The 17,412-nt window shown below is 37.6% G+C and overlaps 1 pseudogene; it reads left to right on the top strand.

Annotated features, from left to right (window-relative positions):
* The first annotated feature begins 16,767 nt into the window (after positions 1–16,767).
* LOC121465244 lies at positions 16,768–17,089 on the top strand (annotated as a pseudogene).
* The last annotated feature ends 323 nt before the right edge of the window (positions 17,090–17,412 follow it).

Here is a 17,412-nt window from a genome sequence, read left to right as displayed (position 1 = left end):
GAGTCTTTTTGTTGTTGTTCTAGAGCTTTCAGGTGTGCTGTTAAGTCACTACTGTGAGCTTTCTCTATTTTCTTTATGTAGGCACTTAGTGCTATGAACTTTTCTCTTATCACTGCTTTCAGAGTGTCCTAGAGGTTTGGATATGTTGTGCCTTTATTTTCATTGAATTCTAAGAAGTCTTTAATTTCTTTCTTTATTTCTTCCTTGACCCAGAGGTGGTTCAATAGGGCACTGTTTAATCCATATGTCTGTGGGCTTTCAGAAATTAGTGCTATTGTTGAATTCTAATTTTAAACCATTTTGATCTGATAAGATACAGGGCATTACTCCAAATTTTTTATCTGTTGAGGTTTGCTTTGTTACTGAGTATAAGGTCAATTTTAGAAAAGATTCAATGAGGTGCTAAGAAGAAGATATATTCTTTTGTGTTTGGGTGGAATGTTCTGGAGATTCTGTTAATTCCACTTCAATCATGATATTGTTAATTCTCTTATTTCTCTGTTAGATTTCTGTCTGGTATACATGTCCATTGGGGAGAGTGGGGTGTTGAATTTTCCTACTGTTAGTGTGTGGAGTTTAATGTTCAATTTTTGCTTTAGTAATGTTTCTTTTACATATGTAGGTGCTCTTGTATTTAGGGAATAGATGTTTAGGATTGGGGCTTCATCTTGATGCATTATTCCTGTTATGAGTATAAAGTGTCCTTCCATGTCTCTTTTGATTGATTTTAGTTTGAAGTCTATTTTGCTAGATAACAGGATACCTACACCTGTTTGTTTTTTAGGTCCATTTGATTGGAAAATCTTTTCCTACCCCTTTTCTCTGAGGTAATGTCTGTCTTTGAGGTTAAGGTGTGTTTCTTGTATGTAGCAGAAGGCTGGATCCTGTTTGTATATCCATTCTCTTAGCCTGTGTCTTCTTATAGGTGAGTTGATTCCATTGATACTAAGAGGTATGAATGACCAGTGATTGTTAATTATTGTTATTTTTCAGTGGTAGTGTGTGTGTTTCCTTTCTTAGGGTTTTGTTGGTGCAAGGTTATCTGTTGCCTGTGTTCTTGTGGTTACAGTTAGCTTTCTTGGGTTGGGGATTTTCTTATAGTAATTTCTGTAGGGTGGGATTTAAAGGTAGGTATTGTTTAAATCTGGTTTTGTCATGGAATATCTTGCTTTCTCCATCAGTGGTGTTTGAAAACTTTTCTGGGTATAGTAGTCTGGGCTTGCATTTATTGTCACTTAGCGTCTGCAGCAAGACCTTCTTGCTTTTATGGTTTCCATTGAGAAGTCAGGTGTAACTGTGATAGGTCTACCTTCACATGTTATTAAACTTTTACCTTTGTAGCGCTTAATGGTTTTTCGTTTTTCTGTATGATTTTAATTTTATTATTATATGGTGAGGGGACTTTTTTGATACAGTTTATTTGGTGTTTTGTAAGCTTCTTATACCTTCATAAGGATAGCCTTCTTTAGGCTGAGAAAGTTTTCTTCTTTGGTTTTGTTGAATATATTTTCTATGCCTTTGAGCTGGAGTTCTTCTCCTTCTTCTTTCCCTATTATTCTTAGGTTTGATCTTTTCATGGTGTCCCTGATTTACTGGATGTTTTGTGCTAAGAATTTGTTGGATTTAATGTTTTCTTTGACCTATGAATTGATTTCCTCTATCATATGTTCAATTCCCAAGATTTTCTCTTCTATCTCTTGTATTCTGTTGGTTATGCTTGCCTCTGTAGTTCCTGTTCATCTACCCAGGTTTTCCACATCTAGAATTCTTACAGTTTGTGTTTTTTTTTTTATTACCTCTATTTCAGACGTCAAGTCTTCAACGGTTTGCTTCACCTGTTTGATTGTCTTCTCTTAACTTTTTTGGGTTTCTTTGAGAGTTTTACTAATTTCTTCCAGTATTTTGTTTGTCTTTTCTTCCTTTTCCTTAAGAGGTTTTCATTTCCTCTTTAATGGTCTCTATCATCTTCATAAAGTTATGTTTAAAATCATTTTTTTCTCCTTCTTCTGGGTTATGGTGATCAAATCTTCCTGATGTTTGACCACTGGGTCCTGGTGTTACCATGCTGCTTTTTAGGTTGTTGGATAAAATCTTGCATTGGTGCATACCCATCTCTTCCTTCAATTGATGCCAGCAGTGTCTTTGCATCTTGTTCCAATTCCTGCAGTGGCTTTCTGTGTCTTAGGAACTGTTCCCCATCTGCTCTGTGCTGTCACTGTGTGTGTCTCAGTGGTTTTGTAGCAGCCTGTATGCAGGAAACTCACCTGATGCCTGGCTATAGAAGAGGCAGGTAGGGAAAGGGTCTGGGGTTTTGCCCCAGTATAGAGGGCCTAGAGAGTGGGGTTCTTTCCAGGTGGCTGGTCACTCACCTCTTTGTCCTGTCTGTGTAGTAGCAGAATGTGTTTCAGAGTTCCAGTGAGGTTGCAGCGGGATAGGAGGGGTGTGGGTGAGGCTTGCAGCTTTCAGGGTCTGACATTCTGGGTGGGGGTAATAGAGGAGCCTACCTGCAGAAAACTCTTCTCCTGGCTGGCTATAGGAGCAGATACAGGTGGGGGAGGGGCCCAGGGTTTTGCCATGGTATGGAGGGCCTGGAGAGTGGTTTGTCCCACCCGGTGGCTGGTTACTCACCTTTTGTTTCTCTCTGTGTGGTAGCAGGCTGTGTTTCAGAGTTCCACCTAAGCTGCAGGGGGATAGCTAGGTTTACTTATTAATAGAGTAAAAACTCATTAATAAAGACGCCCAGTGATTAGCACTGTGGGCATGCTACTTCACGATGCCAATGATAAACTTTCCATTGCTATCCAGAAGCACCTAGGAATGTGTCCTAAGGAACTGGAGAGTGAAAAGTCTATTCTTTCTTGTTCATACCTTGAGCAAGTCATATCCTGTTGGAAGCAGTAGCTTTCAATTGGCTATTGGGATGAACTGGAAAATTTCTTTCACTTGGGAAGAAAGAGGTAAAAAGGATATCTTCACAACAGTTTATTTTGTAAAGCATGAGTATTTATGTGCATAGGAGTTCTAGCTAACTTTTTCTTCTGATTGTTATAAGGAACAGTATTCTTTGTTTCAGCAGTAGCACTTTATTTCAGAGTATTTGGAAGCTTGGGCCCAGGGGCCCTTAGGATAACCTAACATCCTTCTTAATTTACCAAAGTTGAAGAGGTCGGCAATGATCTTCCAATGCAAGAAATATGGCTGCTCCATTTCGGCTTTGTAGAAAGTTGTAGTCTGTGTTGTGGAGGTCATTTAACTCTGCACTTACATGCCTTCCATTTCTCCAGAGGTGAAACTGCTGGAAGGAGGTGGGGAAGTTGCCTTGACCTGGGTCTGTATCAGTCCCATGCTTTGTTAAAATGAGTTCTCCAAGAGTAGAAGGTTAAAACTAGACCTATAAACAACATACTGTTTTCCAGAAACAAGTCAACAGGACAGCATTAAAAGCAAGTATAAATTGCCAAAAGACATTGATTGCAGATAAATGTTGCAGCTACTTGAGTTAAAACTACCAAGAGACAGTAAGAACTGTTTTGCATAAGAATTTAAAAAGTAAATTAATTCTGAAAATATCTCCACAAAATAATCATCAATTGTCAGTGGTTTTAAGTGTATTTAACAAAATGAATAGAAAAGGTAAGAAAGGCCATAAAATCGTGCTTTCTATTGCCATCTTAACAAATAATGGTGTGGAGAGAGTTAATAAGCATTTATGTGCCTATGGTATACTTTGAGATTCTTTTTCTGTTTTTTCAATTGTTTTGCTTTAGAACTTGATGATATGTAATTTTGATTAGAAAGAAGAAATAATCAGGTTGCTTTCTGCATCAAGTTTGCTCTTATCTGGTTGCTATGACAATCTCCTTTGACAGTTTTTTTTTTCCTTCTTTTGTAGATTTATCTCTTTTTGATGTTATAAAAAGAGTTTTCCTAGGAAAGGAGTTTGATTTCTTTCTGCTTAAAGGGTTTTATAGAAATAATAATAAAAAAGCTTTTAGTGAAAACCTCTACATTCCAGCATGTCATGTCTTATTTGATATTTAAAATGAAAAAAAAAAAGCTATATCTTTCCCTTAAAAAAAAAGAAGAATTAAGGTCTTTGGAGAATCTAAATTTTTATCTCTTCCATATTGTATGCACTAATTGCATACTTGAACATTGTTCTGTGCACATAAAGGTTTGTTTTTCAGACCTGATTTCTAGCTTTATTATTTTAAACAATAAAACCCCCCACTAGATTTTCAATTCATTAGGGAAGATAGATTTTAAAGAAGACAATACTAAACTATGCACAATTAAACTTAATTCTCACCTTAACGTTCTCCAGAATGACCTTGGAAAAAAATTGCATGCGTCTTATGAACTCTGTCTTTTTAAATTATTATTTTGAAAAGAAATTATTGGTTGGTGAGATGGCACATTGGATAAAGGCATTTGCTGCCAAACTTGATGACTTCAGTTCTTCTCTCATAACCCACATGGTGGAAGGAGAGAACCAATTCCCAAAAGTTGTCCTTTGACCTCTACATACATACTATTGTGGTATGCATATGTGCATATCATGCACACACACACACACACACACACACACACACACACACACACATATTGTAAAAAGAAATTGTTAGACCATGTGTTCTCCCTCATCTAAAAATAAATCACACTGTCCATTCATTTTTGGAATATTTAAGTTATTTTCTTATATATCATTTTCCCAAGAAATCCCTTTGTGTCTTTTATGAGAAAATCATGCATGAACACAGAATGATGACGTTTCTTTAATATACTATGCACATGAACCACATTCTTCTTGGTTAATGAAAGGCACATGAGTTTTTCTAGAAAGCCATAAAGTGCACAGGAACTTGGTGGTGGTTTTGCTGTTTGTTCGAGCTGAGAACTGTGACAGGCAGCAGTAGAATGAGTTTGATCGGCCAGTGTCTCCCCAAATTCATCACTTAGTAGGTTTGTTATGAATATTGACCAGTCTTATGCTTTTGAAGTTAAGCAGGAGTCATTGTCACTTATAAAACTGGAAAGAATAACATTTTTAATTAAAAATGCATTAATCTAGTGTGTATGAGATATGTTTAGATAACTATTATACACACAAATTTTTCAATGATGCTGTGTACCTGGTCTTGTGACTAATATTTTTATAACTACCAAGTTGGTCATTTTAGAGAAGTTTTATTTTGTTTTATTTTTTTAATTTTGAGATACAGTTTGAATGGTAGCAATTGGCCTAGGCATAAAAGTGTTTAAAGGAGTTCCTTGAGTAGCCTCATTCTGGATATTGTAGTACTTGCTGACTCAAGAGTTGCTTTTTATTCTAGTCCTTGAAGCAGCATGGTTTATGTTTGGTTTTGAGCACCATGTGAGATGTTTATGTATTTGGAAGGGTAAATATGAAGCAGGGGATCTTTGGAGATGTTTTAGCTGGAAAGCATGAGCATCTAAACTTGGGTATCCAGCAAGTACTTGAAAAACTTGGTGTGGAAGCATTCAAATGTAATCTTAGCACTAGTGAGGTAGAGATAGATCGCCGTGGAACTCGCTGAGCAGCAAGCTTGGGTGAATCCGTGAACTGCATGTTCAGTGAGGAACCATGTATAAAAAAAGCATAAGAAAATAAGTTCAAGATGAATTGAAGAAGAGACACATGCTGACCTTTGGCATGCACACAAATCTATGTTTGGAATATGTATGTACAAAATATAAACATGCACATACACACCCCACACATACACACACACACAGATACGATTTTAAAATCAGCAAACCAAGTCTCTCCAGAAGACTGCATTCTCTGTTCTGTGGAAATATACTTGGGTTTTTATTATAATTTTTACAAGATTACTTAACCTATGTAATCAATTTATTATTTTCAATAATAACATCTGTCTCATTTGAGGAAAAAATTAACCACATCTGGCTAGCAAATTTGTGTATTTCAAGTTCTTACAGAATTCCGGCAGGCAGCCATAATTCCAATAGTTTGGTATATGACACTGGGAATCCTGATATTTTTTCCTTTGCAGACATATTCTTAGCCTTGTAGTCTCCTGGAAGGGACCACTCTTGGAGGTAGTCTGAGTGACCCATTAACATTTGTCTAAACAGAAGGATATTTTAGAGTTCATTTAGTAATAACTTACAAATCACCCAAAGAAAATTGAGCTAAAGACATAAAGTAGTCATCTAGCTTGTAGGGGTCAGCTGTTCCTACTGATCCTCTGTTCTGATACTCAGGTGATTTCTCTTGTCACAATTTTGCCATGTCCAGTTGAATTTTGTGGTCATTGGCCAGTATGATCATCCCTGTGCCATCCCCACCCCCACCCACAAATACCCAGATTCCACTGCCACCAAAACAAAGAACAATTTCTTCTTCATACAGCTGAGGTATACAAGTGACGTTTAAAGTCAAGGTATCTCTCAGGCATGGGTATTTCCATTTTCATACTACTGTGTCCTCTCTCTTGCTTGTAATAACTTCATACATCTGGATCCTGCCAAGTATTTCATAGCAATAATATTCTCTCATAGGCTGACAGCAAATATAGGAATAAGAACAACTTAATTATCTTCTATGGTAGATTTTTTTTAAAGAAAGGACAAATTTTTCTCCTCTCTGGAATCTTGGTCAATGTGATGTTTAGATACTCTAACCAGAGGTAAATTATATTTCACCACATTTAAAAGTCAATGCTGACGTTATGACTTGCTTTCTTCAATAGTATCTAGCAGAAGTAGTGGTATTGCTCAGATAGAGTCAAGTCACAAAGATGTTGGGAAACAAACAGTGTATGAAGTATACGTGGCATGGCAGAAGAAAAAAAAAGGAGTTGGCAGCTTACTGTCCCCTGCAGAACAGGCAGTTGCTCTCTGACCCATGAATTAGTTCCAGCAAGCCAAACTAAAACCTCCTAATAGTGTCTAACTTGAAGAACCAATCAAAGAATCCAGAAATAAGCAAATGATTATTTTATATATTCCCGTTGGTTTTCAGCAATTGACTATGAAGCTAGGAGTAAGAAATGTGCGGTTCTTGTGATATAAAGTTAGAGTTACGGGCCAATGTTCACCTCTCCTTTTGTTGTAGAAGCTTCATTTATTTGGCTTTGAATGGACACTTGGCAGTGGTTTTCAACAGATCTTGTAAGTAGAGACTGTGCTTTCACTTCTCATCCACCCAGACCTGAATAATCACACACAAACTATATTAATTAATGTAGTGGAATTTCAATTGTATTTTAATAAATAAAGCTTGCCTGAAGGTCTGAGAGTAAAACAGCCCCACTGGCCAGCCTTACAGAACAGGACTAGGTTTGTCCCTTATAATTTCGCTGTTGTTTGTCCATGAATTTCAAGAGCACAGGTCAGCTGTCTCTGTGGGTTTCCTCATCATGTACCCCCTGGCACATACATTCCTCTTCTCTTTCTTCCACAAGACTCAGCACAGTGCTTGTCAGTGAATCTCTACCTCTGCTTACATTAGTTACTAGATAGAATATCTTTGATGACAATTAAGGGAGTCACCAATCTGTTTATAGTAGATAGCCAGCTCAGGCACTCTTTCTTCTGTTGCTAGGAATATTACTTGGGGTCATCTGAAACATGGAGTTTCTGTCTTGCCCAGTCTCACAGGCATTCAGTCCCAAAGAAACACACAGAGGCTTTTATCAAGTATAAACTATGTGGCCTATTACCTCAGACTTATTATTAACTAGCTCTTCCAACTTAAATTAACCCATAATTCTTGTCTATGTTAAACCACATAGCTTGGTACCTTTTCTCAGGCAGCATTATCGTAATGCTTCCTCTGCATCTGGGTGACAACTGCAGATGAGCCTTACTTTCTCTAGAATTCTCCTAGTCTGATCACCCTGCCTATATGTCCTGCCTGACTGCTGGCCAATCAGCATGTTATTAAACCAATATGAGTGACAAATATTTACAGTGTACAAGAGCATTCTGCTAAAGCATTTCCCCTTATTTTCTTTACAAAGAAGAAATCTGAACCTAATTGCCTTGTTTAACCTTTTTCCTGACAATTATCCATAATAACTTGTAACCAACACTCTAAACAAAGACAAACATCCATGATCCATGTATTGGGAATGTGGGCATAGTTTTCTAGCTACTTTCTGCTGAATGGGAGTGCTGATAGTCTTATGGAGACATAGAGAAAATCTAGGGTTATGGTCAAGTCCTGACTGGAGTATTTTGTGAAGATGAATTATCTCAGTCAGCAGTCTTGACACTGTTCTGGGTATGCAACTCAGAAGAAACCACAACAGAGATTATCTGAAATGTTGGATCATCTGGGCTATTTGTTCCTATTGGAGATTTTTCCAGGGTCTTTCTTGATCAAACCTTTCCTAACTCAGAATGAATCCACAGCCACTTATTTCCTGTAGAAACAAAAGCAAAGCCTCTTCTCCATAATAACATAACTTTTGACTTAAATTTTGAAGTCAAGATATTTTAAAAATATATGGGTTGGATCAGTCCAACAGTGTTTATAGTCAAACGTCTTTTAGCAGTATTTTCTCCTTCCTCAGCAGTCAAACCTTCAAAGACAACACAAAAACACACAGTGTCCAGATTGTGTATTTCTCCATCTTTATGTGGCTCTCTTTTAAAATTTCTTTTAGTATTTCATTTTTAAGTTTTTTTTTTTGAGACAAGTTTTCTCTGTGTATCTTTGCTTGTCCTAGAACTCATTCTTTAGACCAGACTGGCCTCAACCTCAGAGAGATCTGCCTGACTCTGCCTTGCAAGTTCTGGGATTAAAAGCATGTACCACTGTGCCCTACTACTCTCTTTTTTAAAAAAAAGGACTTTCGCTATCCTTTTGCTCTTTTCTTCTGAGCCTACTCATATTTTAAACACACTGAAACTGTTTAGAGGTTTTTCCATCTGAATCTGTATTCACTGTATCTCTCTCTCTCTCTCTCTCTCTCTCTCTCTCTCTCTCCGCATGAGTCTTTTATTTCCTAAGTAACATGGTTAGGATTAAAGCTGCAGCTTTGGCAGCTGGATCTGCTACACTCTTTGGCTTCCCAAAAGTCTAGCTCCATGATGGAAGTACTGGCAGAAGTCACATTTTTTTTTTTTTTTAAATCACAGCTCTGTGGAGTTTCTAGTTCCAGACTAGGAACAAGAAGCATGCCAGCAGCTGCTTATAAACACCATTTAAGTGTTTGGTGGCATGGCTTTTTAAAAGAGCTGTGAGGATTTTTCTGCTAACACTGAGTCAGGAAGCCTCTTTAGAAAAAGCCATGCTTCTGCTCACCTCTAGCAAACAGAGCCCACCCAAGACAATGCTACTATCAAGAAGCTGTGCTTGACTTTGTTCTTTTGTCTGTCTAGAATCCTTTCTTTTAAGAAAAGCTTTCTCAGGCTCTATGTGGAAATTCTTGCCCCAAATTGTGTGCCATTATATAGTACAAAGTTTCTGTCCCAATCAGTCCCACAGTCATTCATTCCCAAAGAAACACATAGTAGTTTATAACAATTAATAAACTGTTATTATTATTATTTTCTAGCTCTTATTATTATTAGCTTATTATAACTTAAAGTAAACCATAACTTTTATCTATGTTTAGCCCCGTTTCTTGGTACCTTTTCAAACTGTAGCATTTCATTTTTTTCCGAGGGGTTTCCCTGGTACCAGGTTTTTCCCTAACCCTGAAACAACACCCATCAAGATGTGTCTTTTGTTACTCTCTCTTTCCATCCTGCCTCCAATCTGCCACCACATGCACCCAGGCCAGCCAGCCTATTTCTTCCATCCCTCAAACCCCTGCCCCCAGGAGATCTTTTCTACTTCCACTTCCAAGGGAAATCCATGTATCCATCTGTGAAGCCTCCTTGTTACCAGACTGCCTGGGACTGTGGATTGTAGGTTGGTTATTCTATACTTTACTCCTAATAACCACCTATGAGTTAGTAAATCCAATTTTTATCTTTCTGGGTCTGAGTTACATCACTCAGAATGACTTTTTTCTAGTCCCATTCACTTGCCTGCAAATTTCATGAGGTCATCATTATTATAGCTCAGTAGTACTCACTTATGTATATGTACCACATTTTCCTTATTTATTCTTTGGTTGATGGGCTTGTAAGTTGTTTCCAGGTTCTGACTATTTTGAATAATCTTGCTATGAACATAGTTGAGCAAGTGACCTCGTGGAATGATTGTACATCTTTTGGATATATGCTCAAAATTAGTATGGTATTCTACAGAGTTGGAAAAAATCCTTACCAACCCCACATTTAACAGATAGTTAATCTCAAAAATATATAAAGATCTCAAGAAACTATACATCAAAACACCATATAATCCAATTAAAAATGGCTTACAGATCTAAGTAGAGAATTCTCAGGAGAAGAATCTCAAATGGTCAAAAGACACTTAAAGAATTGCTCAACGTCCTTAGTCATCAGGGAAAAGCAAATCAAAATGACTGTGAGATATTATCTTATACATGTCAGAATGGCTAAGATCAAAAACAGTGAAGACAACTTATGCTAGAGAGGATGTGGAGTAATGGGAACACTCCCCCATTGCTAGTGGCAGTACAAACTTGTATGAAATCAGTATGGTGGTTTCTTAGAAAATTGGGAATCAATCTACCTCAAGACACAGCTATACCAATTTTAAGACTGTATTTTATTTTATTTTTTTATTTTTTTTTGATTTTTCGAGACAGGGTTTCTCCGTAGCTTTTGGTTCCTGTCCTGGAACTAGCTCTTGTAGACCAGGCTGGCCTCGAACTCACAGAGATCCGCCTGCCTCTGCCTCCCTAGTGCTGGGATTAAAGGCGTGTGCCACCACCGCCCGGCTAAGACTGTATTTTAATCACAACATTTCCTCCTTCCCTTTTCTCTCTCCAATACATCCTTCCACACTCTCCTTCAGATTTATGGCCTCTTTTTCTTCACTTGCTATTGTGTGCATATACGTATTTATAAATACATCTGCATTTCCAGACATAATCTACTAAGTCCATATAGTATTTCTTATATGTATGTTTTCAGGGATAACCCTTCTGTACTGTAGAACCAAGTAGTACACTCGTCTCTAGAGATGATACCTCTCTTGATCCTAGCTTTATTTAGTTATCTATAATCCTTTGTGCAAGCATGATACCCTGGGATTTTTCCTATTTGTTGGTATCACCCTTGTTCAACTCATGTTGGGGTGGTCATGTTGGAGATAGTTTATGTGTGTCACTTCTGAGGTTACTAGGAGAGACATTCTCATCAGATTCTCTCATTCTCTGGCTTTTACAAACTGTTTGCACCCCCACACACACACACCTTGAAATGCTCCCTGAGTCTTAGGTATGGGAGTGTTTGTAAATGTATCCACTGGGACTAGGCTTCAAAACTCTGCATATTGATTGGTTGTGGTTTTCTGTAATAGTCTTTGTCAGCTGCAAAGAGAAGTTTCCTTGAAGAGGGGTGAATTCTACACTTATCTCTGGGTATAAGCACAAGTGTTTATAGATTGTTGTTAGGGATTGTTGGTTTAGTAAATTAATAGTTGTAGTTTCTTCTCCAATAACCATGCTTGACCTAGCACTGCTTAGTTAGCTAGGTCTCTAGTGCCAGGCACGGTATCCCACTGGATAAGTGTGTTTTATGTCCAATTCTAGACATTGGTTATCACCAAGGTGTGCTACTACTGCAGCTGTGAGGTTACTGTGCTACTCTGGCCATTAATTTGGTTCTTAGGTATCATAACTCGGTGGGACTGTTGGTTGTCTCCATCTTTTGGAAGCTTGAATGTTACCAGTTCAGGGGCTTTTGGGACCTTTTTCTGAAGTTCATATACCCTTTAGCAATAAGAACCTTCCTTCCCTTTCTCAGGGGTAGCCAGGGGCAATAGAAATAGGCTGTATGCTTTGGGAGTCTCTTAGATAGCCAATTATACAAAGAGTAGCTCTGAGAATTGACAAAGATTAAAAATCAGTTGTTTTAGGTTTTTGAATTAAGGTGGTTATGTATTAGCTGATTTATAATACTATGTTTTAGATTTAGCTTTCACTTCAATTATGTATGTGTGTATGTCTGTCTGTTGGTATTAACGCAGGTGCTAGAGGGGGCCAGAACAGGGTGACAAATTCCCTATGGCTAGAGCTATAAGTGTTTGTGAACAACCAAACAGAGTGCTAGGTGCAAAACTTAGATCCTTTACATGATCTACAAATGCTGTTAATCACGGAGTCATCTTTCTGGGACCCAATTCATACGTTCTTATCAAAATTTGCTACAGTCCCCTGTCACCAACTAAAGAGTTCCTAAAAATTGAAATAAAGTGTCTGTCATTATTACGCAGATTATATATGTGTGCATGGGCACACACACACACACACACACATACAAACACACATAAGTATCAGAAAACATACATTCATCTGTTCTGATAAGCAATGTAAAATAAAGTTACAGAATTCTATGGTCTCTGCCTAGGAAGTCTCATGGTGGAATTTTACAGTTTGGCACAGTTACTGATCTGTTCAGCAATTTCTATTGTGGCAGGTCAGGTTTCTGGAATATTGTCAGAGCCAGGACATAAGACTTTAACAGCATCTGCTGTTGCTGCCGAACAAAGGCATGCTGCATTTATAAAATGATTTTCCTTCCAGGCTATCAGTTTGCCTGAAAGGGCGAAGCAAAGCTAGCTGCTATTCACAGCCCAGGAGAAGGCTGGCTTTCTCTGTGGAGCTCGTCCACGCACTGTCTTACGGACCACATTACTCTGCTATCCAAAGAAAGGCCCCCCAAAGTGGCTGTATATAGAACATCTCCAACTGTCTCTCCCCCCCCCCCCCCGCCCATTTTGTAGCTGTATGAACTATTTCTACATAATCGCATCTGGAAGGGATTGTCAGAAGCGCAACTTAACTGAGTCCAAAAATTACTTTCGTTTAGAAGGACATTAGATAGTTCGCATCCAGTTAAGATAAGGACACGCAGCGATGCAAGCCAAATGGAGCTATTTCAAGAACGTGCCGCTGCTTCTGTGGAGAAGCTATATTTTTAGCAGGACAGCCATCAGAAAACATGCCTATTATTTTGACAAAATCGCCTCATTTCTTTAGAAAGATCCACATGAAAGACTGACTGAGTTATTAATCCAGCTTTTGTTGCTGTTAGTATGCGTTTCGGGAGATTTCTTATCATCTTCTAAGGGTAGCTCTTCTGGGTAGGCAGTGGACCTGTTTCTAATCCCTCTAATCTCAGGCATTTCCTGCACCTCAGAGATGCCCACATGTATTTCATATATTGTGGTAGTGTTGTGTAAAATTCAGCCAGACAGGGATATTTAGAATTGTCCAGAACAGTGGCCCAGGACAGTGTACAGACTGTTTATGGAGTCCTCAGAACTCAGCTTTTTACACTTAGGCTGGGAATGGAGTCCAGGGCTCAGGCATTCCAGGTAGGATCCTGTCAAGTCCCTCTGGCCATTCAAATACAAGCAAACAAACTAGCACAGCACACCGGGAAATGCAGAGCCCCAGCTGTCTGCATTGCTGGGATGCAGACCCAGCTGCCTAGTCTTTGTTCGCCTGCACGGAGTAAATCTCGGGAAATTCGCTCGTAAAAGACAAAGACAGAACGCAGGGGAGTCTTAAATAAGAGGAACAGACTCGGAAAGGTGTCAGTATAAGAGGTTTGGAACAAAGGGAAATGAAACAATGTTCACCTTAAGGATCTGAATTACCTCTTGTTTTTCTAATTGGGTGGGGGAAGCAGGATAAAAAGCAGGTAATTCACTTTAAAGAAAAAAATGAAGTAATAACAGTGTGAATAATGGGGAGGGGTGGGACTGAAAGAAGAAAATTTCATCTGAGGCGTACCAGTCTGTAACTGTCTGAAAATCTACAATCTACCGTTTTCAATAAACAACGATAGTTTCTCCCTCCAATTTACCAGCAGTTCCCTGGAATTAATTATCCCATGTATACATTTAATGTGCATATGTGTCTATTGTGCATGCTGTGCTTCTCAGGCCTTGTATAGGCATTAAGGCCCTGTTCCTGTACTTCGAACAAAACCTTCGAGTCTCCTTACTAAGAGATGCAATCCTGATGCTATCAGGGTTACTGATGGACTTTGAATATATTGCCTAATTCATTTTGATCTCACTTCCAACCTTTCAGAAGAGAGCAGAATGATCCTGGCTCTCCTCTCTAGCCTTGGAAACGCATAATTTATTGCAGTAGGACCGGATTCAGAGTCTTCTCTCTGCCAGACATGTCTGCACTTTCCCCTCTGTGAATAATTCTACATCTATCATGTGTTCGGTTTTCACCAATATTCTTTAGGTCAATAGTTTCTAATCTCACCCTCTCTCATGGAATATATTCCTAGTGTGTCTTTAAGGAAAAAGAACAGAAAAATCAGTTAGACCAAGTACAACAATCACACTTCTGAAGATCGCCCGTGGGTGTGTTGTCCAGCTCCATAGTGCACAGGAATAGCGGTCCCTGTGGGCCAGAATCTTTTATGATGTTAAAATGGATCAAGGTATTGAAATGTAAAAATCACACACATAGTGCATGAAATAAATACCTGTCTCCATAGGAAGGACATTGGATGCTTATGTAGTAGCTGGTTGCTTAATTTACATAATTATGACCTGAATTACCTTGAAGGAATTTGAATCACTTAACTCCCAAACATGAAAAGATTAAGAAATAGCTCCTCAGATCCAGTTTTATGCTTTCTCTTTCTTACTTTCCTGATGATGGTTCAAGAATTACAATATAAATCTCATTTATTCACACTAATGATACTTCACTTAAATAAAAATAACTACTGCTACTGACCAACATATCTAATCCATAACTACCATCCATTTCATCAGGAAAATGCCAAGCCATGTCACTAGTCTCTGCAAAGACAAAAACTTACCATCTTTACACTGGCTTTTCTATACACACATTCGTCTGACTTCGTTTAAAAATTCCTTAATTTTTATATTATGTGTTTTTGAAATTATATGAATACCTTTGAAAAGTCTACTTGACCAATTCCAAGAATCAATTTATTTTGGAGTGGATCCTGCATGCATGGTTACCACCACCACTGTCATCATTATTATTGTTATTTTTTTTAATTTAGAGACAGGGCTTATTATATAGGTCTTGTTGGTTATGAAATCATTATGAATATCAGGCTGACTATGAACTTGTGGCTATCTTTTGTATTTGCTTCCCATATGCTGGAATTTAGATAGAGTTTTTAAATCATTTTTTACTATTGAAAAACATAGTCTGCTTCCAAATCAAAGCTTAAAGTTTAAGTCCATAAAGACTGATATTTTCTCATCACATTTATCATAGAAATGTTTAAAATATGTGTGTTAACAAATGCTCTAGACAGGTGTATTTCTCAGATTCTTGCTGTACAACACCAACAAGATGTAAATAGCGCTTCCCCCAGTTCTCTTTAGCAATGACTCATTGTGGTGGTTTTCCTGTAAATATAATTTGAATATTTGGTTTTCACTGTTTGGAAAAGATTAGGAGGTATGACCTTGTTGGAGAAGGCTTGTCACCGGGGGTGGACTTTGAGGTTTGAGAAAGCCCATGTCATTCCCAGTTAGTGTGTTCTCTCCTGCTGATGTAAGATCTCAGCTCCTGCTTCAGCCATGCCTACCTGCTTGCTGCCAATCATGACAGTCATGGACTCTATCACTTGGAAATTATAGGCCCCAAATAAACTCTGTAAAGTTGCCATGGTCATAATGCTTTATCACAACAGCAGAAAAGTAACTAACAGAGATACAAATAAAATAGTTCACCAATTAGTGTTAATTGTATGGTCACAGTTTTAATAGACTTTGGCAAATTATCCAAAATCTAGAGGTAGAGTAGAATAATATTTTAAGCCATTAAACTATTAAAGAAATTTAAATACGTGTAATACAACTATTACATACAAAGAACGGAAGTCAGGGCCACTAGTATAAGGAGAAACTGATTGGGATTGGGGTCGTGCTTCTTCCAGGCTAGTGAATATCTTCATGGTCTGCTTCATGTGGGCCTTTAAAATATCCTAGAGAATTAACTGTGATTGGGGAATATATTCCATCTTATAAAAACACTGCTTTTCACTCATTTTCTCTGATATGCAATGATGTTTTACTTTGTAAATTGCAGAGTTAGAAATTCCAATAAAAAAGCTCATTAAAAGTATATAAGTATACACATCTATCACCTATCTGTCTACCTATCTATAATCTATCTATCTTACTTTATTTATTCTTTGTATTTTTTATTCTGTTTGATCCATCCTTTTAAGTGGTTCACAAATATGTCAAAAAATTTCATTAGTTTTTATAGGATTTCTTTATCATCATCCAATTTTACTATGATAGAATTATCTTATAATAATTTTCTTTATTTTTATTCCATGATGATGTGAGATAGTATTGTTTTCCTGCACATAATTGGGTTAAATATTGTCACAAGTGTGTGATGAAAACATCATTATTCTGTTTATCTTCAAGTGTGCAGGCTATTCCTTTGTATTGCCTTATATCTATATTTAGCCTGGCGAGTAAGATAATTTATTGGTTTTTATACTATCTGTATAATTTGTGAGGCCTATTCATTCAGATTAAAGAGTCAAGCGACACATTGAAATGTGTTTTCCCCCTTTTATTCGTGGGGGAATGTTGATTATGCTCACAAAGGAAATGGGAAAAATAAGGTTGCGGTTTGGAGTGCGAGTTACGGTTCGGAGATGTGGTTCAAGATTCTGTCTGGCCTCGCCATTATGGGTGTGTGCTTGACCATCCCCAGGGTGTCCACTGTGTACATCCACAAGTTTTTCAACGGGGCGAGGAAAAAAGAGTTGGTCTCTTTCGTTACCAATGGTATTTGATGGAAAGAGATAGACATGTCTCTGGAGTCAACCACTACTATGTGTCCAAGGGCTTGGAGAACATTGATTAAGGAAGCATTTTCCTGGCTGAAAGAAATTACTCAGCTATGATCATCTGTTCTTGCTAAATGGCAAATGCAGCATATTATATACTATGCGCAAGTTATATAATGCCGAATAAAAAATTAAAAAAAAGAAAAATAAGAAATCATTTCAAAAAAGTGAGTAAACAAACAAACAAACTAATTAAATAACTAATCAACAGTCTTATCCCCTCCCCTAGATACACTAGACAGCTAGAGAGAAGGAAAAAAAGTAGAGAATGGTGTGTGTGAAGTTGAAGCCAATTTTAGGGGGACAGAGGGTGTCTGATGTGATATCAAATATTTCAAAACTTTGAAAACAAGACTGAACAGGATTTTAAAAAAGTAATTTTGGAAATCAAGTAATTCTAATAACTTCAACATTAAAAATTTTGTTTATAGATATTTGTAAATACCAAAA

Source organism: Microtus oregoni, unplaced genomic scaffold (genome assembly GCF_018167655.1).
Source record: "Microtus oregoni isolate MIOR12 unplaced genomic scaffold, Mior012 000030F_ref0000283, whole genome shotgun sequence".
Taxonomy (NCBI): domain Eukaryota; kingdom Metazoa; phylum Chordata; class Mammalia; order Rodentia; family Cricetidae; genus Microtus; species Microtus oregoni.
Note: the sequence above shows the minus strand (reverse complement) of the source record. Positions and strands in the feature narration are given on the sequence as shown.